The sequence below is a fragment of the Pteronotus mesoamericanus genome, unplaced genomic scaffold (genome assembly GCF_021234165.1).
Source record: "Pteronotus mesoamericanus isolate MK-2021 breed Mesoamerican mustached bat unplaced genomic scaffold, CSHL_Meso_final contig_101, whole genome shotgun sequence".
NCBI classification, from domain to species: Eukaryota; Metazoa; Chordata; class Mammalia; order Chiroptera; family Mormoopidae; genus Pteronotus; species Pteronotus mesoamericanus.
The window spans coordinates 24,305,602-24,328,410 of NW_026555001.1; positions in this window are offsets into that span (position 1 = coordinate 24,305,602).

Here is a 22,809-nt window from a genome sequence, read left to right on the forward strand (position 1 = left end):
GGTGAGTTATTTTGGGGAAGTCTCCCTTACCATTCGAAAGTAACGGATCCCTTCACTTCCCACACACACCATCAAACACATACTCCCCTCCGAACTTCTGCTCCCACTTCGCCTTTTCCACCCTGCACTGCCCTGTGCTGAGCCCTGTGCTAAGCCCTGTGCAAACTCAGAGGCCAGACCGCAGCAGGGGCTGGAAGTCAGACTCACAGGAGGAGGCCCCTCACGGGCTGCATTCCCCCCAGACTCACCAGCCATCCACCGTTCTGCAAGAAAGCCACCAGGTTCAGTCTTCTCATTCATTCATTATTCAACAAGTATCTATTAAAACCCGTTGCTCATCAAGCACCAAGACAGGTACTAAGTAAGGATACAGATATGAATAAGACATAATTTTTGCCCTGAGTGATCTCACCTAAGTGTGATAATTAAACTGATAAGGGCAATAGGCTGTGATGAAAGCAATGAAAAAAAAAAGGTTTATAGGAAGGGGGAGGAGAGGAATCTATACAATGTGGGGAGGGGACTGGTCAGGGTGACTTTCTGGGGTAGGTCACATGAAGTTTCCATGAAGAACTGAAAAAGGAGTTGGCTGTAAGAAGGTGCTGCGTGTGCCGAGGCTGGGGGAATAGGGATGTAAAAGTTCTGGAGAGAGTAGTGAAAGATAGCCAGGCACTTTCTGTACCAAAAGACGCGGAGGGGGCGGGGGGGGGGGGAGAGGTGCTTTTAACACTGGCATAACAACACGTTAGTAGAGCTTACTGATTTTTTAACTTAAGGCTTTCAGTTTCTTAAAATTAAACTCCTGTAGTTAGGCAGTTCGGAGGCAATTTCAGCATAGGAAGACAGCTGAAAAACAAACATTGTGCCTTAGAAATGTTTTCTTTTGCTTGCCATTTCACAGAGCCTTTTAAATGATCAACTTCATTTTCACCTTTAAAACACTTTAGACAGAAGAAGATCTGCAGGCGTTTAGAAAAGAGATGAAAGTAAATATTTATTGGCACGACTCATTTTCTGTTAAGCTTTCAGCCATGCTTTGGATCAAATACAGTTAAAGACGTCAAGGATCAAAGGGCTGAATATCACGAAGCGGCCACATAAACTCCAAAGCTGTCTTTCATTTTGGGAACGTATTAACAGTGTCTTTGGTGACCTATAGAAAATTATATTATGCTTTTGCTCTCATTTTGAAATAAACTCTTCCTAGCACCCAGGAGACATTCATAATTTGCTTAATGCCTGCCTTGTGCTGCAGGAAAAAAAATAAAATAAAACCTAAGAGATTGCAGGGGAAAAGAGAATTTGTAAATGCCTGGCCTTTGAAGCCATTTATTCGTTTATTTATTTACTCATTATTTCAACAATGTGTTTTATGCTTCTGTGGTCATGGTACAGGGCCCTGTGGACACAGATGGAAAAGACAGGCCTGATTCCTGCCTCTAGAGCCTACATTTTTATGGAGGAGACATACAGTATTGTGCAAGCCCAATGCAGAACCTACTAAGTGCCATAAAGCCAGCAAATTGGGTGATAGGATATAGAATAACTTAGTGATGCCACATTCGGTAGGGCGTAAGGGAAAGTCTCTCTTAACAAGTGACATTAAAGTTAAAGCTTGACCCCTGGCTTCCTTTACGTATCAGTTACAATACGTGAAATGGGATAATAATAGACCCCATGTGACAGGACTTCTGAAAGCATCAGATAAGATGATGAATGTAAAGAACAAGGTTACTGCCTGACAGCTCTCAATAAATGTTATTATTCAGACAGATACCTTATTTATAGAATATACTCCCTCATGTTTTTTAAAATAAAAATTCCTGATGCTCACAGAGATATAACCGTGTGGTAAAGGAAGGCTGTGCATTTTAAAAATCCACTTTCTAGCATTCCAGGATTCTGACATCACAAAAGCAAGCCAGCCCTGGCTGGGCAGCTCAGTAGAGTGTTGTCCAGATACACCAGTGAATGCACGAGTAAATAGAACAACAAATTGATCCCCACCCCCCTCTCATCAATAAATACAAACGCATAAAAAGAAGTAACATGCTATTTCTTTAAAAAATTGCACATTAATTTGTATCAGCTTTTTTCAGTGTAAGAGCCACATGAGAGAAAGTGTAGGGGCGTGGGGGGGGGGGCGGAGAGAGTGCGCAAGAGCAGCAGGCTCTGTGTGGCTGTTCTGAATCTTGCCTGCTCGCCATCACCTTCTATGCTGATCAGAGCTCCAAGAGCAAGAAGTGGCCTTCAGAAAACTGATTTACCAAAGGCCCTGCATCTTCTCACAGAAGGGCGTCGCTGAAGGGTTTAGTGAGATATTCAACGTGAGCTTTGCTAGAATCTGGGCTTGGCAAATGTGCTGAGGCCATGGGTCGCATTAGAAGTGCGTGAGCAAGGTTGGCTGAAATGACCCCTCATACTTGTGTCAGTTGTGCACTTGTGTCCACATCCCTTTGATCCTCCCCATCCACATGCCTTTTATTGTCATTGCTAGTGACAATATTGACAACTGATATCTGTAGAAAACTTTACAGCTCATAGAGCACTGCTTGGCACAGTGCCATAAGGGGTCCGCTAATGATCCAATGAAATGTTATTATTGCCCAATCTTTTCTAAATGAAGGGTGATTTTCCTAAAAATGTCCAGGTAGTAAGGACAAAAAAAGGGGCTGTTTTCATGTCAAGTTATTATTATTATGGGAACATAAATTTCCATTTTTATCTTTTTATTTTTCTCAGAGAGACAATGCATTTACTCACCATTGTCATCTTCTAAAGAAAAGGCTGGAGACAAGATTGACAGGTCAAACCTCCATTCCATCAGCCTGTTAGAATGGATTATGATTAACATTCTACAGAATGCAATTGAGGGAACTGCTTACTACATAATCAATTCTCTTCCTTTTTTTTTTTTTTTTTTCTTTTTTATCTTGGCTGCTGGGAGTCCTGAATAAATTTGAAATTGGTTTCTGAGACAGCTATCTTCTCTTCATAAATTTCCTCCTTTCCCTTTTTCCATTTTAACTTTCCTGTGGGTATGTCTATATCTACATTGATAACTACATCTCTATGTTGTTTCCACAACTGCATTCACACGTGTATCTTTGTGGCAAGCTGCCGCTAGTCTAGTTTGGAAACCGTCAAAACATAAATTATAAATATACATTAGAACTCAAAGCAACTGAACAAGTTGTGAATCTAGAAAGGGTATTTTGGCATTAGAAAGTAGAGCTGTTTCTTTAGCATATGAACTTAGATAAAGACATGAATGTAAGTCAGTTTGGATTTTGCATTAATTTCATTTAGATCTCCCTATTATTGTCTATTTGTTCATTCTCAGACTTTAAAAAATGCTACATCTTTGCATGAGCTCCTGTAACATTCTAACAGAGAAATGTGTGGACATATTGGGACAGAGCTTCTAGTTATTAATTCTTGTTTATACAAAATTTGCATGATTCATCATTAATTTGTCAAAACATAATTGCACTGTATACAAATTGCTATTACTTTTGACACACATTGATGGCAAAGTACAAAATATGTCATTACATTTTAAAGTCAATTGTAAATGTGCAAATCAATGATTTTAATACATTTTTATATATAAATATCAAAAAGTTGGACTATGTAATATTAGAGTGAAAATCTCAAAAGAATTCTTGTTTTTTAGCTTTGAGACCATTGTGTGTGTGTTGTAATATTTCTAGAAACTGCACCTATATCATAGCTTGCTGAGTGCATTACTAGAAGAGACTTTCTGGATGGGAAGAAATATCTCACCTATGGAGAGCATAGTTCATTGAATAAAAACCCTTGCCAGGTGAGCCATTTCCTGTTGATTTTGCTTCTACTCAAAGGATTGCGTTAAATATCATGATCCTTTGCAACAGCATGGATGAACCTGGAGAGTATTATGCTAAGTGAGATGATGCAGTCAGAAAAAGACAGGAAAATACCATGTGATTTCACTCATATGTGGAATCAGATGACCAATCAGAACAAACAAGCGAAACAGCAACAGACTCATAGATACAGAGAACAGACTGACAGCTGCCAGGTGGGTAGGGGACTGAGTGAAAAAGGTGAAGGGATGAAGCAAAGGAAGAAAACCTCATAGACACAGACAACAGTATTGTTATTACCAGAGGGAAAGGGGGTGGGGCAGGTTGAAGAGGGTAAATGGTGATAGACAGTGATGAAATGAGACTTGAATTGGGTCGGTGAACACACGGTACAATATACAGATGATGTATTGTAGAATCGTACACCTGAAACCTATATAATTTTATTAACCAATGTCTCCAATAAGCTCAATAAAATTTTAAAAATGCTGGGTATCATTTTCTTGTAATAGGACCCTTAAACAGACAAATGAGGGTGCATACTGTAATTATGGCTCTTGTGTTGCCCAGGTTCCATGAATCAGAATTTTAGAGGTTTTAGGAGAAGTGGTAGGTGACTCTTAGTCAAGAAAACTGCATTTAGGCACAAATGAACAACAACAAAAAAAACACTGAGAGTCTTTTAACTTAAGATCTCATCTTTGCTGCTGTCTCTGGTGCATGTGCAGGTGGTTGTGGGTAGGAAAGGAGACAGGGACTATTTGTGTCAAGAGTTGGGCTAATGTGTGTCAACACCCAAAGAATCATACATCATAAGTGTGAAAACAGCTATTAAACAGAAGGAAAGTGAGAGTATCAGCCAGTCTCAAAGAGAGGAAGTTAAGACATGTCTCCTGATGAATGTGAGGGATACAAAAAATTACAAGGATTCCCTGGAAACTTACGAATGTTGGCTTCTGCCTGCTCTTGGAGCTGCTGCTGCTGCTTCTCGTCAAGAAGGGATTTTTTGAGGAAAACACACATTCATGATTCCGATATTTCTTTAAGGTTTAATCAGTTAGAAGCTGACCTGAAAAAGAAGACTCAACAAATCTTAGTTCCAGTCACACACACACACACCCCCAGTTACTGCGTTTGAAATTGAAAATGTAAAACAAAAACCATGCCCCGCCCTGAAACAAAGAGCAGCCACAACAAAACAAAACAAACAAAACAAAACAAAACAAAAACCCTTGCAATTTGAGATTCAAGACATATGTGGAAAATAACTATTTAGCTAACATTTAAATTTCAGCCCTGCCATATTGTAGAGCAGTAATACAGGAACTAAACTACTGAAAATATGCCCTTTTTTCCTAATTAGGGATTCAAATTCTATATGAAAGAGCTTTATTCCCCAGATTGAACACTCCGTAGCCTGAGCAGTTTCCCTGAACTTCCTCAGACTCTAAGAGCCTCAGGTCCTCCCTGGCTGGTGTGGAGATAGAGGTCCATCAAGCCCACCTTAACCGAAAGCGCTCCAGTCATGCAGGTGTTGTCGCAGGTGCTCTCTTAAGATTACTGGGGGGAGGGAGGCATTAGCCTTGGGCACAAAAATTGAAGGGACTGCCAAAAAACTCAGTTATTGACATACACACCTTTTAACGCCATGTTTTTTTAAAAATCAAATAGGCAATCTGTGGTCAACAGGCTGGCCATCTGTTTCACAAATAAACTTTCATTGGAAACGTGGCCGGCAGCAGGGTGAGGCTAGTGAGGTAAGGTCCTGCAAATAGAGGCTGGATCTTACCTTTATGCAAAATTTAATAATTTGTTCATTGTGGTTTTTTTATATTTTAGATATTGCATTAAATTATTATCTTAACTGCAGAGTTTCTAGTGCCTCCTTAAATGTGGTGTTTCCCCCAAGATGAGAACCTCACTTGTCTCACCCTAATATTTGGTTTCTGATATTTTGTTCCCAGATTGCATTTTGAATGAAATATGTGCTCGAACACTTACTTTGTAAATCACAGCCTTAGAATATAATCGGTGCTCTGGAAGGAAGGAAGGGAGGAAGAGAGGAAGGGAGGAAGGGGAGGGAGAAGGAGGGAACCATTTTCTTTAATCCCAGGGCAGAACATTTCCTCTTGCACCAATCAGTTGTGCCTTCCTTATTCCATTTATTTCTGAAAATGCTTGAAACCTGGGTTCAGTGTATGGACTGAACTCTGGGCTCTCTCATGTAATAGCCATGGGATTTCAGAGCTACCTTTTCAGTCCCCTGACCGTAAGTGTCCTCATCTGTAAAATTACCTCCACGTTTTTGTGATAATAAGCAAAGGCGGTGCATGAAGTTCTCAGGCTCAGTTTCTGGTACACACTAATTTCTCAGTAAATGTTAGCAATTGTTTCTCTTGACTTTCGTGTTGTTGACATTATTGTTTTTAGTAATATTTTCAGTACTACATGACAGCATTCAATTATATAAGATCAACTGTAAGTTGTGTATTAAATATAGTCTATACATAATATCAAATTACATTACATGTTATATTTTAAATATATTTATGATGCAATTATGCATTATATGCTATATTATATTTTATACTTTTTGTTGAAACAGTATACATCATTTTACCTAGTATATGTGTACTTAAAATCTGTTGTATATAACATTTTCCCTCATGTTTCAAGTTAATCTAAGTTTTATTCAGTTGGTACCATATTTCCAGAAGAAACATTAGTCATTTTCACAGTTCCTATTTTTTCAATCCTCACAACAACCTTGTGAGACATAATTATCTGCATGTGCTAGTTGAAGATATGGGGCTTAGAGAGTCTATGTGGCTTGCTCAAGGTCACATGGCGAGCACTAGAGCTTTTGTTTGAATACAATTTAACAGACTTCTGGTCCTGACTCTTAAAAAATTGTTCTGTTGTAATCGCACACCTGATTATTGCTGCCTCCGGGAGTGTGAGGGTATGATGTGGCCCTACTTATGGGTCAATCAACGATTATTTTCTTTGATTAGGAAATAAAAACTTGGTTAGGCATCGTCAATGCTTCTGGGAAGACTTAGCTAATAGACTCAAACTGGATTAGATACTACCATAATATCAAGTATTTTTTGCTAGTTTAGTACTTATCAGACACTATGTCATCATCTTTGATATGCTTACCTGCCACCCAAATACCCTGGCGTTCTTGATGTTATTAAATGTGCTTTATTTGCTTCTTCCCTGCAGCACCTCATTTAATGTTAAATTAATTGAATAAATGAGTGGCCATGTATAAATCTTAGTATTCATTTAAAATGGTCCTCCTGACACGATGAAGAAAGCTATGCTATTTTGCCAAACCACGCCTTGATCTGCTGATTAATCAGTAACATTTTTCTGGTATTGTCTGCAATTTTACTCACAAGTCAATCATTACATGAAATGCATGGAACCACATATTAATTTCAATCGACTCCTCTGCTTCTAACTTGTACACATTGTAATTTTATGTATTTTGATGTATGAAAAAATCTCAAATGTCAATGAGTTTTCAGTGTCAGACCAAGATGTGGCAGTTCTGTTTCGTATTTTCTTATTCACAAGAAAGAAGACAATAGAACCATGAAGATAGCACCAAAGGGGAATATTTTCTTGGCAATGTTATATCCACTGACATTTCAAGGTGACTTCATTAGTTTTCTCTGAGAAGCTAGATTATTATATTTTCCATTATGTTTAAATATATGTAATGCCTTGTAAGTTATTCTTACAATAAACAGCATTTGGTTTTGTAATAGTAATATTTGCTGTTACACTACTCTAATTTTGATATTGGCTGGGAAGTTACCATCAACTTTTAGGAAGTCTCCTATTTGGTAGATATTTAATAACACCTTTTAGGTGGTGACAAGTGCCATGTCAGGCCTTGGGGATACACAGGTGAATATACATCACTGTCCTTCCTGAGATACACCAGCATCTGTCATGGAAGACAGGCACGTCCCCCAGTCCCACCTCGATGCACGCCTTTCGGGGTTACTTTTGGTATCTGCAAACCAAGGTGGTGAATCACAGTCAGTTCCGGTTACTTCTTATCGTGAAGCTCTTTGCCGCTGTGATTATGGTGAGTGCTATTGAACATACGCTAAAGAGACCCGTATGCAGACTTTCCTGTGTAATAACACATGATTCCTGAGAGGAGATGTGTTGATTTGCTGGAGTGACGATCTGAACAGGGTGCAGCCGGTAAATAAGCCTGGAAGAGCAATCATTTTAAGGAGCGTGTGGGGCCCCAACATTCTACTGCAGTGTATTCGTTCCTATTGTGAAAAGTCATCCTCTACCGATGAGACGTGTTTATAAAAAAATAAACTGTGTCACTGACAAGGTTGTCTCTGGCCTTTCCCTAGGACAAATGTGATTTAAACAAATTAGATTACTTCCACGTTTTAAATTGAACGAGCTGGCACACTCAGCCCTGTCTCCCCATACTAGAGTGAAATGAAGACCAACCTATAATTGGCAATTAAGAGTTTCGGATTTTATTATAGAATCCTTGCTGTGAAATTCATCTGCACAGGAACTTCTCAAAAAAAGTTCACATCTAAGTCACTGTGAGCAAAAATGGACCTCTCCCACAGAACTGAAAATGCCAGAGTGACACTGAGACTGTCCGCCTCGAAGGGACGGTCTTCTGTTCCCGGACGACGGGTATCGGCTGCTTCACGGTCTGCCACCCTTGGACGGCTGGTCCCTGAGCCCCGGTTCCTTGTGGCATAAACTGATAGGACATTGGCCTAAGTAGATGAACTCAGTTTCTTTTATACAAACTTCCTCACCGAGGACCTTTTTAAAGCTACGTAGACCCCTATTTCTATGTATAAATTAAAAATTTAAGAAATAAAAAAATAAATAGAAAATCAATATGATGAATAATCAGAAAAATTCAAATTAGACTAATGATTTATCAGTTTTTACTATGGATTGACAAAAAAAATTTTTAAACGGTAATAATCGATTTGACCAAAGATCTAGAAAGTTGAACACTCATTCATTCTGTAATGCAGTTTGGAAATATGTAACAAGAGCTATAAATATGTGTATATCTTTTAAGCTAGTAATTCCATATGGTGGGAATTAAAAATAAGAAATTATGGATATGAACATAGGCTTAAATACGTTTTTTATTTTCAACATTTTCATTTGCAATTGATAAAAATAGGAAACTACATAAATATCTTAAATTGGAAATATCAAATTCAAGATGATATCAGTAATTTTCTTTGAGATAGAACTCTATATGTCTTTGGATTTTATAACATTCTATAATGAAAATCTGTTGTTTTTGTAATAGTAAAATATATATATGTAGAAGATAAAATATATACTACTTCCCACTGCCAATAGTAATTACAAATTATAAAGGTATATAACCTTGAAAGACTTAAACAGACACTTTTTGAGGCAAAGTAAGAAAAAAAAGTAGACTTTGAATCATCATAACATTAGAAGGCAATTGTAAAGGTGTCAGGTTTTTTTTTCCAAATCATTGTCTAAACTTTTAAACAACCAAGAAAATGTAGTCAACATTTCTGGATGTGAATGGAGGGAGGGCTATGGCCTTGAACAAAGTCTCTCACGCATTCTTTTCCGTGTGGGAAAACAAAGCCTGTGTCTTTTGAAACATAGATGTGGGGGTGGAACTCTTTATTTCATAGTGGAGATACTGTAAAATGGCAGCTGTTCACACGGGGTGCTGACAATGCTCAGAAAATTGTCCGACTCATCGGTGAATAGAATAGGAGCCTGGACATTTGGTGGCCACGTCTTTAGAGAGAGGATTCAGATTCTTTTATCTTCTGAATTCAAACCACCGCCCCCTTCACTGCAGCCGCCGTCGTAGCTCCGGTTCTGAGGATCTCTCTCCCGTGACGACGGTTCATGCTGTGTAGTAATTTGCAATTATTCTGAGATATGAATTTGAAGAAAGCTTTGTGAGGGTGCTCATCATTTACAAATTGACTCTCATTTGAAAAGTGCTTTGTTGCTGTCTTGTCATTGACTAGGACATGTTCTGCATGCGTGCACTCTGTAGAAAGATGTGCGTGTTGTGAGAAAACAAAATCTTGCTCTGATTTTAATCGATGAGTGAGTTCTGTTTGAGAATGTGTACAGAAGGTATGTGAATTCTTACAACCATGGTTCCTGAGGAGGCTAAGAGCCTGTACCGACCATTCCATACTGTCTCTCTTGCTTTATATTAACTTGGTAGAGGAAGGGAATTACCTATTTAGGAAAAATATAAATATTTCAGTCTATTGAGCACTTTATATCAAATATAATTTTAGATTTCCTTAAGAGCTAAATTATGAAACATAAATAGAAAGGAAATCTCTCAGAAAAATTAAGGGAATGTTAAATTGGTTTCAGTGTGGAGGGGGTATATTCAATACAAGTTAAGTTTCAGGGGAAAAAATGGGTAAAAGTGAGTAAATCCACTATAAAGCACTAGAATCCTACATTCAAAATGGGCTAATTATATGCAAGGGCTTCACAAAAGAAAAGTTAAATATTACTATGCAAAATTATACTAAAAATTCTAGTTTGATCCTGTCCCTACGTGGCCCCTGTTCCTCTTGCTCTCTATCTATCTGCCTGTCCCCTGGCTTGCGAGACTGTCACGAGGGGAGAAGGGATAACCAGCACCCTTGGATTATTTCTTTCAATTACCTGCAATGTTTCCTACTTTTTTAAATTTCCTTTCATATGTGAGTCTGTTTTTGCGTTTTGTATTCTGCTTTACTGGTCAGTTGTTTTTGTTCCTTCCCACTACTAAACTGACTTACTACCTTTACTATAAATATTACAACACTTCTTTCACTTGTTTTCTGCAAAATTGCCTTATTTATTCTTACTCACTGCTGTTTTATATAAATGATTGAATTAGCTTTACTAGTTTCACAGGAATCTCTGTTAGAATTGTTAAGTATAATTACACTGAATTTTTAGATAAACTTGTAAAATCTATACATTTAGGTAGAAGCCTGTACTTAATAGTGTATTTCATAAATGTATACTAACATTATTGCTCACCATTTCCTCCTATAGGATTTCTTTATCATGTTTTTAATGCAATCCTATGTGAGCTGAGGAGAATGTGTACCCTGCTGTTGCTGGGTGAATTGCTCTATAGCTGTCTATTATATCTAGCCAATTGAAGTGTTGTTGAGTTCAACTCTGTCCTTGCTGACATTTTCCCTGCTCGATTTGTTCATTTGTAAGAGAGGGGTGCTGATGTCTCCAATTGTGGTAGTGGATTAATCTATTTCCCCTTGCAGTTCTACTGGTTTTTGCCTCATGCAATTTGACACTCTCTTTTTAAGAGTACATGCCTTAAGGGTTGTTTATTATTTTGCCTTTGGTAGACTTGTAATTTTTTCCCTTGATATCCAGACATGTTGTACAGCCTTAAACAACTGCTATAAATTGAACTCTAAAAATGTGATAGTCAGTTTTAGGAGGAAAGAGAGAGTCCTAAAGTCCTATGATTAGATTTCAGTCTTTTAGTGAGCCTGTGCATCTACGCTGTGAACTTCATGATGTTTCTCAGCTCTTTTCCTCTCCTCAAGCTGAGATAGGGTGGGTTGCAGTTGGGCATTTCTTTTCTCCCAGCCTAGTAACTCTCTGAACCTACCCAGTAGGTTAGGGTCTGGTTAGCTAGTTTCTCCTGAGCGCAGGCCTTGTTATGAAGAGAATGATGCAGTGTATTTCAAAATGGCTTCTTTTTCTCTTCCCCTGTGAAGCATCGGTAGATTTTTCTCCAATATTTACTCTGAGAAATTGGTTGGGCTCTTCGAAGTCATTCTTATAAAACAGGGGGTGCTCCCCGTGACTCAGTCTCCTTGGAGTCTTTCACTCTCCGAGTCGTCCATGTGGAGCCTCAAGAGATGCATCCCTACATTAGCACTGCTTCCCACCGAAATTCCCACTCGTGAGACTCCGCTCTGGGAAGCCCTGACTCCTCAGTGTGCTCACCTCGTTCTCTCCAGGCAGAGGACACAGGTTGCCCTGCATCCTCGCCTCTGTCACAGATGCTAGGGTTGTTTTTAGGATGGGGTTGTGACTTCCCAACGTGGGGAACCAGAAACAGGTTAAAAACAGGTTTTTAAAATTAGAAGTAAAGCAGTTATATGAAAGCAACTATACATGAGATTCAAATTATAAATGTTGACACTTATACATCTTCATTTTCAGTGTTTGTCTCTATTATTCCTAAGGCTCGAAGTTTTTTTAATAATTATTTTGCTATGTATTACTTTGTGATTTCAAGAGGATTTTCTTTTCCATGTTTGTGTGTTAATTCTTTTTATAATGCGATGGAACCTGGTAAACTGGAGTGACAGAGGTCAAAATACACCATGGATTACTGACTTGGACTCAATTTTTCCACTTCTTTTGTGAACAAGGAAATATACTTACATTAGACAAAAATCAAAGACAAATATTATCTGAAAGTTATACCTTAAGGAAAAAATAGACTCTAACCATTTAGGGTAAATTTTAGAATTAAGGACCAGAACTAAAACAAATATGACAGAGTCATAACAAGCTGACTCAACATATTAAACTTAAAAACAGGAATCTCTGTGATTAGCATTCTCTTTCAAAGAAAATGACCACTTTACCAGAATAAATGTAAAACAATACGGTAAAGTGCTTAAAACTGTGAAGCATGGGTGTCAAAGTAACACAAGGAATAATAAGGATATGGCATGAAGTTTGGAATTGCTAGTCAGCAAAACAAGAAGCTGATCGGATTAATTCCATTGCAAGTGTCGGTAGTTGCATTCTTTTCTGGAACGACAATTTTTTTGTCACCACAACTCCAATCAAAACCCCTTTGAACGTCACCCCTTCCCTCCAGATCACCAAATACAACACTGATTTTCTTAGAGCCACCGGCAGTCCTGAATCGTGCCTCCTTGATATATTTTTGTTTCCCTTGTCTTGTGGACACCGTTCTCATACCTTCTTTTGGTTGCCTTTGTACACCGATCTCTTTCCTCACACACTCCTTTGGACTTCCGTAAAGCCCATGTTCTGATGATGCTCCAATTGTTTCTCTTAGGCAACTTTTCCCTGAAATCCAGACTCTGAAAAAAGACTGCTTGACATTAACTTAATGTGTCCCAAACAGCCTCTGGATCCTGGAACTTGCTTCTCTAATGCCACAACTTGCAGCAATCTTCCAGCAGCGCTGTTCAAAAGCCTTAGAGATATTTTTATCTTTTCTCCCACACTTTATGTTCAATCCTGCAGCAATCTTGTTTCTAACTTCAAAATAGATTCTGCATCTGACCGACCTTTTTACTACTCCACCTCTCTCTTCTTAGCCCATCATCTCTTCTGTGGCTCATTGCAGTAGTTCATGACCAAGCTCCCTTCTTCCTTAACAGTGTTTCTTTATCACAAAATCATCAAAACAATTCTTTTTCTTCATTTCTAAATGTTTATTTTTTATTATAAAAGTAATGAATGTTCTTCCCTGTCAGGGCACATGCCTGGGTTGTGGGCCAGGCCCCCGGTGGGGGCATATGAAAGGCAACCACACATTGCTGTTTCTCTCCCTTTCTCCCTCTCTTCCCCTCTCTCTAAAAATAAATAAAATCTTAAAGAAGTAATGAATGTTCATTATAGTAATACTGGAAAATGCATAAAGATGAAAACTACAGTTTATTTTTATTTTTTGTATAATTTGCACATCTTTAAACATGCAGATCTTAAGTGTAGAATATGATGAGTTTTGAAGCTTGTTCACACCTGTGTGGCCCAGACCCTAGTCAAGACGTAAAACATTTCATCCCCAGGAAATTCCCTGATATCCTTTCCTATCTACCCACATGACCTTTCTCCACCTCCGCCCCAGGCAACATCTGCTCTGATTTCTATCAGGAAGGCAGAATTAAAAACAAAACAAGACCCAAGTGCTGTCACTTACTGACAATCACCAGCTAACCTACCAGCAGCTGTGGACACCATTGAGCATTATCTTTGTAACACCCCACACCTGGGCTTGACTTTTGAGGCATGGTGCTCTCTCATTTTTCTCACCTACCTGGCTGCTATTTCTCTTTCTCCTTCGCTCAGTTCTCATCTTCTTAATTTCTAACTGAGCAGGAACAGGCTTTCTCCTGTTCCCTAGCTGCACACTTCCTAGTGGTGTCACCAAATCTCCAGGCTTTCAGTGCCATTTCTAAGCAGATAATCCTCACATTTTCATAGCCCTTACCTCCCCCTTGAACTTGAGTTTTATGTCCAATAGTCTAAAACATTCTCACATGAATTTCTCACCAACCTCTTAAAGGTAGCATACCCTAAATCCAAATTCTCTTTTCTTTTTTTAGTGTTGTTCTATTATAGTTGTACCAATTTTTCCCCCAATACTCTTTCTTCACTGCCCACCCCACCCCCCACTCAATCCCTACCATCTTGTCTATGTCCTTGGGTCATTTGTACGTGTTCCTTGACTAGACCCTTCCCCTTCTTTCTTCCCTTCCCCCACTTGCCTCTCGCCTCTGGTCACTGTTAGTCTGTTCCTTGTTTCTATTACTCTGGTTGTATTTTGCTCATTTGTTTGTTTTGTTGATTTGGTTTCTGTTATAGGTGAGATCTTTCAGTATTTGTCACTATTTTGCAAAACTCCAAGGGCATGGTGTCTCTCTCAGAGTAAAGTGTCACATTTTTGACATGGCCTGTACAATACAGTGTCCTCTTTGACATCATCTCCTACCGTGCTTCCTCTTGGCACCACCAAGTTTCTCCAAAAATCAAGCACTCTGATTACTTTGCTTTTATTTTTTACTCTGCTTAAAAGAGCTTACCCCAAATATTTATGTACCTCTTTCTCTCCTGTCTTAATTATCCCATTGGTTTAAAGGTTCTCTTATCAGTGAGATAATCTGTAATAATCCAGTAAAACAATGTGCTCAGTCACATATTTCTTCTACTTCTCTTTCCACATAACCTGATTTATTCTGCTTCATGGTTCTGGTACCATGTGACATGTAATGATTTGATAGCTTATTGTCTGCTTTTTTTCCCACTAGATTGGAAGCTCTGTGGAGCAGTAGCTGGGTCTTCAGTGCAGAGAGGAGCACCTGGCCCCACGGTAAGCATTTATTACGTAGTTCTTGAGTGAATGGTTGAATATACAAATAAATATTTTCTACTTATAGTGTAAGCGATGAGTCAGGAAATGCTTGTATCAGCCAGGATATTTGTATCAATGAATTTAGTATGGTTTATTATTTTGTTTTTTGTTTTTATATCAAATAACCTAATCTACGTGCATTATGGAAGTTCAGTTATGCTTTTTCTGAACTGAATTTGTTCTTTGTTTTATTCTGTTTTGGTTTTCTTTAAGACATAGCAGATCTTTTAAGTGATCACCTGACATTTTGAGTGGCTATTAGAGAATTTGACATTGTTTATACTCTACTTTTGTACTGGATAAGATTTTTATGGCATCCACTTATGGGTGTTATCTACATTTAGCTTTACTTTATCTTCCCATTAGTCTTTTCCTTCTGCTTCAATATCCCTAATATTTATTTTTTATTTTATTATATTTCTATATGCCATTCTAAATTTTAAAACTAAGAAGAGGTAGAATATACATACCCACCCATATATAGAGTTTATAGATAAGTATTACAGTGGCAATGGAGCAAAGTGTACAGCCACTGTCTTTTGTTTGTAATTTGTAAATCTGTCAAAACTATGTGACATTTTACCCGAGAGGACATATAGTCCCAATTTAAGCGATGGGATAACCTATAAGATTTTTTGTACCAGAGAGTAATGCAGTGGCTCTCATGAATTCTAAGTGTAACTTCTATCTGCTTCAAAGTTTGATTCTTTTATTAATTGGGGTCTGAAATTCTGATCTGTGAGATAAATTTTTTTAAAATGTCTGTAAGAATAAGGAGACTGTATGATTATGTTCAGTAACAAGGATGCACACGTGATAAAATTATTCTTCAGACACGTGGAGAGATGTTAATTATTTTATAGAAAGAAAACAAGAAAAAAAGGATTAAATCTTTTAGGAGGAAGGTGTTTTGGCTGTCAATAAAGGACATCTAAATATACATAAAATATGACTTTAAGGAGATAAGCTATAACTGTATGACTAATATGGATAGAATATTTTGAAAAGCTATGATGAAAGAAAGCATAAAAGTCATATTAGCCCAAGTCTAAATCTTCTGCACATTGGCTTTCAACATTTCCAGTAAATCTGGTAAAAGTCTGTTAGAATTTCTAATGAAATGTATGCCAGGTTAAAAAGATCTGCCAATTTTGGTTTTTCCAATTTTATACAAAAAAGAAGAAAACGTGGTGAAAATATGTGGATTTCTCATTCAGAAATGTTTCTTTTTTCTGTGCATTTCAGTGATTGGAAGTATAGAGATTCTCTTTCATAATTTAATTATAGATGTTTATCTCCCATACTTGGGCACCATACTACAATTGTTCCAATAAAAGTCTGTGTTGTCTTGTCAACATGACTCTTGTAAGAAAAAACTAAATTTCATGCAATGAACAAAAATGAATAGAGCTATACCCATCATAACTTTCTAAGCTTGGAAACTTAGATACACTTTAGCTATCATTGAAGGTTAACCTGGAATTTTGGTGGTTTGTGGCAATATTAATATTTTCTAAGGATATTGGTGTGGAGGAGTCCTTTCCTCTCGACCTCACGGAGCTGATTTGATTTCTTTTGGCTCATGTTTTCCTATTCTTCTTCTCTCCTTACTGGATTACCTGTTCTAGGACCTGCCATGGAAGCCTAACCTCTAACCATTAAGTGGGGAACTTAGAGGACATACAGTTTAATGCCTTTAAGTGCATGTTCTCTGTACAGAATTTTGGAATTTCAACTTGTCCTAAGTTATTGTTAACACCTGTTATGTTAATAATGAGAGTGAGTTTATTCATTTATTCATTCTTGAGCAGATAATTACTGAATGTCTATGAACTGCCAGGTACTGAGTCAGGGCCTATGGAAGATAAAGAGCTGCCTTAGAGATAAATCCTGACAAGCTCACAGAATCCTTCTCTTGTATTTTGCAGATGTTTTCCTTCTGGTGCAAAAATATGTTAATTTTTTTAGGCTAGTTTTATTTTTTATTCAATATTAATATATCCACATAAAATCTTATGTAAATATATAGAGAGTTAAATGTAGATATGTACAGATATTTTACCCAGTATTTAAAGATCCTTGTAAAACTTTACAATCTCAATATATGAAGAGGGGACCCCCAAAATAGAATTATCTTCTGGAGGGTTGGCCTCCTATAGTGCAGGCTTCGCCCACTGGGTGAGTGTTCCAGGAACCCATCTGTATCACTGTACCAGCTGGCATTGTTCTGAGAGGCTGTGTTCAGCCTCAGTGACTTTTTTTTGAAGACTCTCTCAAAGTGCCCATTTCATGATGGGGGATTTACAAGCTCACCTGCCGGCACTGCGCTGAGTGTTCTGCAGTTTTTGAACAAAAGCATCGTGACCCCGTGTCCTACCCTCCCTATTCACCCAATCTCACCCTGAGTGACTCTTTTTTGTTTTTCTAATGAAAAAAGTCCTCAAAGGGAAATGTTTTGCTGATGTGGAAGAGGTGAAACAAAAAAATGGCAGAATTACTAAAAGGCATTAAAATCAACGAGTTCAAAAACTGGCTTGAGCTGTGGAGAAAAAGTCTCGATAGGTGTATTGCATCAAATGGAGAGTATTTCAAAGGTGATTGAAGTTTAAACATGCAAGAATAAATAGACATTTTTTTATAGGTAAATTTTGTTTTTTTTAATCCCCCTCCATACATTGTATTTCCTCTTAGCAGGAGCCCTCTCCACCCTAAAAATTAGGATACAAATGAACTTCCTCCCTCCCTCCCTCCCTCCCTCTCTTTCTCTCTCTTTTTCTTTCTTTCTTTCTTTCTTTCTTTCTTTCTTTCTTTCTCCCCCCCCCTCCTTCCTTCCTTCCTTCCTTCCTTCCTTCCTTCCTTCCTTTCTTTCCTTCCTTCCTTCCTTCCTTCTTTCCTTCCTCTGGAGATTTTTTTTCAGGCATTGGAAGAATAGGAAGAGGGTGGCTTTGGTTTCTCTTAATTCATACTCCTCTGTACAACAAATGCTCCTTGTTTTATCTTGCAGTCACACATCATTTTCATGTGACGACTTCATACAAATGAGTAGCACTTATGTATGTGATAAGGTTTCCTCTGAGGCCTCCTAATCTTTTCACACCTACAATGTCATTTAACTCAGACATAACCTTCTAAAGCTTGCAGATCCGTTATCCTAGCTGAGAGAAGGAGAACCTGAAATAGAGACGGGTTAAGTGAATTGCTGTAGGTTACGCAGTAGGCAACATATTCAGGTAAAAACAGCCTCAGCTCCTGCTAGGTACCTAATTATCTGCCAGAGGAAGGTGATCTGGAATGCTTTTACCCATCAATCAAATGCTTTTTGAAACTGGAAGACTAAGCTCTCTGAGCCTTTCCAGAGAAGATATCTTCATTCCATCTAATCTCTTAGTCTTTAGTATCAATCAAGAGAAAAGTTAATCATGACAGTTTCATGAAATGCCTGTTTGTTTGAGATTCTTTTTTAATTTGACACTGTCTTAAGAAAAAACTCCCCTTTTCTCAAGTTGGACTTCCCTTAAAATGTTTTCCTTTAAAATATTTTTCCATATTATTATCAGGGGACTTATATTAAGGTTGAAATTAATATTTTGGTTTCAATTAGGATATTTTGCTTTGACTGAAGATTACTTTGAATTATAATTTAGAGGTTTTTTGCATTATTTTGTTATGTTCAGAGAATGTGCTATATATGATATTTGAAATCCATATAAAAGTACCATTGCTTCATCACATTTGTTGAAGGGACAATCCTTAACAACATTTTGGGAAATCAGTAGAACATATATGTAGATTTATCCCAGTGTTCATTTTCCAGTTTCATTGATCTATGTATTAATGCTTATGCTGTACTATATAATTATAATAAATCTTAAAATCAGGTAGAGTGAAGCCTCCAACTCTGCTCCTGTCTTAAAAGCTATTTTGGCTCATAAGGCTCTCATAGACCTATCAGCAATTATTTACAGCTTTTATTACATAGAACATGAACATATTTTATTTGATGTATACTTTTTCATTTTTATGCTATGTATGAGATCTAAATTTTTAATTTCCCATTTTTATTTGCTAATATATAGAAGTCTAATTGATTTTTTTATAATTTACTTTTGTAATTACATCTTTGACTCATGGGTTTAAGAGGATGAAGTTTATTTTCCAAGTATTTGGGAATTTTTCAGATATCCTTTTAATACTAATTTTTAGTTAAATTCCATTATTTTCAGAGAAAATGCCATGTGATTTCAGTCCTTTTTAAATTTATGCATTATAGTTCAGTATATATTAAAAATAAAGCAATTGGAAAAAATCCTGCTGATGAAAAATAACATCATACTAATAAAGAATTAAACCAACAAAGAAGATATATAACTCCAAAGTATGTGTTTCTAAAAACATGACCTAAAATATGCAAAACAAAATGAATTTGAATGACAAATGGGCAAACATGCAATTACAGAGAAAATTTTAATACAGCTTCTGGTAACTGATAGAACAATGTATCACAGTTGTTTAGTCTCTGTGCAAGGGTTCTACTATGCAGACTAATTTAACTCTTCCTATCACACAGAAAAACACCATAAACCTTCCTTTTAGCCCTTGTCAGTGGTGTTTTTCTTTCTTTAAAGCCCCTCCTAATGTTCTTGTGTGTCCATTCTGCCTCAGTCAGTTAAAATGTTATAACCTTGAACGAGGTTTTCTATTCTCCTTTATTCCAAGACTCAATGCTTACCTAGTTAGTTTATTTTTACAACAACTTGATATCATTATACTCATTGTATACATCATAAAGTTGAGATTTATGCACGTAAAGTTGCTAAGTTTAAACATTTATGGGATGACAATATGAAATTTACCCAGTAGTTCCCATTCCAAAGCCCATGTTTTTGAGTTCTAGTTTAAAAGTGAATTACACATTTAAAAAAAAAAAATTTCTGTCCGTGTGAACCACCTTAGTAGCATGTACCAGAGTCTAATTAGGTTTCTCGTGTGGGACCATTGACCAGGACATTAGTGATGCCCCTTTTGGGAAAGAACAAAAGCCCACAACACATTTTCTAAAAGCAAGAACAGGTACTTGTCATTTTCATTCTCTCTGTATAGCTACATCAATAACTATACCAGTCTCTGGGTGTATATTTTTAATTGAATTTACTTGAACAAGGGTCCGCATACATGGTATTGCCCAGGGTAGAATGCTTTTATGGTGACATACATGGCATTTGATTTTCTACTTACCGTCCAACAAAAGCATCACGTAAATAACTGAGGGAGAAACTTAATCTAACACATGCACACGTCTTGAGAGGCCTTGCAAATTTACTCTGTGATGAAGACAGGTATTCTCAACAGAAAACTAGAAGCCTTTGCACTGAGAATTCCCCTGGGACTCAATGCTGCTACCCACAGAAATGTTGGAATTAGCTTTTTCAGACACAAGTTTTTAGAGGGATTAGCTGGGCAAGCTTCTCTTAGCTACAGTTAGAATGAGAGCATAAGAGATATATTTACTTATTAAGGACAAGAAAAGTTTCCACAAAATACTGAGTTCATGGTTAACAAGTGCCCTGAGGGGTAGCATAGATGAAAAAAAAAAAACTTGCAAGTTAACTAGATTTTGCTTCAAAGCTTTGATTCAAATAAACATTTAATAAGCATTTACTTTTTTTCAGTAGCAATTCACTGATATTTTTTTCTGAATGAGATTAAGTATTCATTTTAGAAGGGTAAAAACTAAACCAACAAATAAGAAACCTCTTTTTACTCATTTTAACTTATTGTATCAACTCTGTAACAAAAACTATACTGAAAATCAAAAGTATTAAAAAGTCAGCTACAACTTTTCTGTCCTATTATAGCAAATAATTGCATTTTGTAACTTTCTCATAATTGCAATATTTAAAGAGAAAAGCAAGAATATTGAGTGCTTATTTTCTTCAAATATTTACACTGAATGAGAAGAAAACTTAATGACATTGAATGTCAAACTAAAATGTATACAACCAGACTAATGTCTGGCAGAATTATATATGACATTCCTGAAATTTCGTAATGATTAATTGGGCATCATTGTCCCTACTTAGTAAAATAAGAGTGAAGAACACAGAGAGCTGAAATAGTTCCGCCTAAGTCTTGAAGGTAGCAAGTAATAAAGCCAGCATTCAAATGTAGACCTATTGACTTTCTAAAACATTTCTTGCTCCAATTGCCACATTGCTAATTCCTGCTGGGCATAAAGAAACAAGGAAATTAGTGCCTGAGTTATTTAGAGGTCAGAGATTCATACTCAACTAAGCAGAGATCTTTCCCAAGAGCCTGGAGTTCCACTTGGGAAATAATGAAACTTCCAAATTGACAGATTAGTTTTCCATTACAGTGATAATTACCAATTATGGTAATTGCCTACCTGAATGTATCTCTTAATGTTGATCAGCGTATCATCATTTCTTTATTATTACTTCTATCCTAAGTCTGTTGAGTTGCTTCATGTAAAGTCCAACAGTTTTTAGTATAGAGTATAGAGTCAGGTTTTTCTGAGTAAACCCAGCTCTGCTATTTATTCTGAGAAATTGGGCATGTTTGTATCCTCTCTGTGACTCGGTTTCCAAAGTGAAAACTAAAGACTAGAATAGCATTTGCCTTAACATGTTGTGGTAGGAATGTAAGCTCTCGGAACATTGCTTTTTGTCTCATGTCTTTATATTGGCTTCCATTATTCCGTTTACAGGTAGTAATGTCAAAGATGTAGTGTAGACAAATGGATTTATTGATATCTTTCTAACTTTTTCCAGAATGTATAAGTAAATCCCATGAATAGATTCATTTTCAAGCCTAGCTGTAAAGTTAAAAGGAATATACATATATATTCTAAATTCTCATAATAATATTCTGTTTTATGGTCAGAAATATTTGGGAAAACAATCTCATTATATATAGTCCTTTGGATATTACAGGAACTCTTCAAGTTTCATCTAGTGCAAAAAATTTTCCATTATTTATATATTGTTATTAAATTAGTTAATTGACCATGGCTTATAATTAAATCTGAGGTGGATATTAAATTATTCATGCTGTAAATAAATTCTCAGAGATTTTGTTTTATTTGTGGAATATTTGATTAATACTCCTTTACTCTGTATCCATTTTCATTTCTAATGGGCCATAATTTTCCACCGTTAGGCATGTTGAACCCATAAAAAGTTGATGTGACTAACCAGAGTTGACCCTGCTTTGTCTTAAAATCTTTTCAGTTGTTCTTTCTAAAGTTCCTAATTGCATCTGATGGACTGATGCGGCGTAAATCTTTGAAGTGTGGCTTCAATTAATGGACCTGTCTTTCCAACAGATGCATCAAAATTTAAGCATCAGCATCACTTTGGTGTGTCGAAATTGTTTCCTTGTGAGATTATAAATAAGTCTATCAAATTATGGCCAAATTACAATGGCCGATGTGTGAGTAATGGTGACTAGTGTAATACAGTGTCGATAGGAGATGACGATGGACATGACCGTGACTTCCAGCAGTTACTTACTGCGCCGGCCCTGTCTGAACACAGCCCTGTGCCTATGTACACACACAGATGCACACACACTCACACACAAACAGTATCAGCTCATGTATCAATCAATCAGAAATTATGTGGAAGGGCTGATATCTGAAACAGTTCTGTTCAATTCAATAAATACTTACTGACCTCTTCTGTGACACTCTGCTAGCTTTTCAGAGTAGAATTTTTATTCTGCCCAACCATCAGTTTACAAGGAAACTATTAA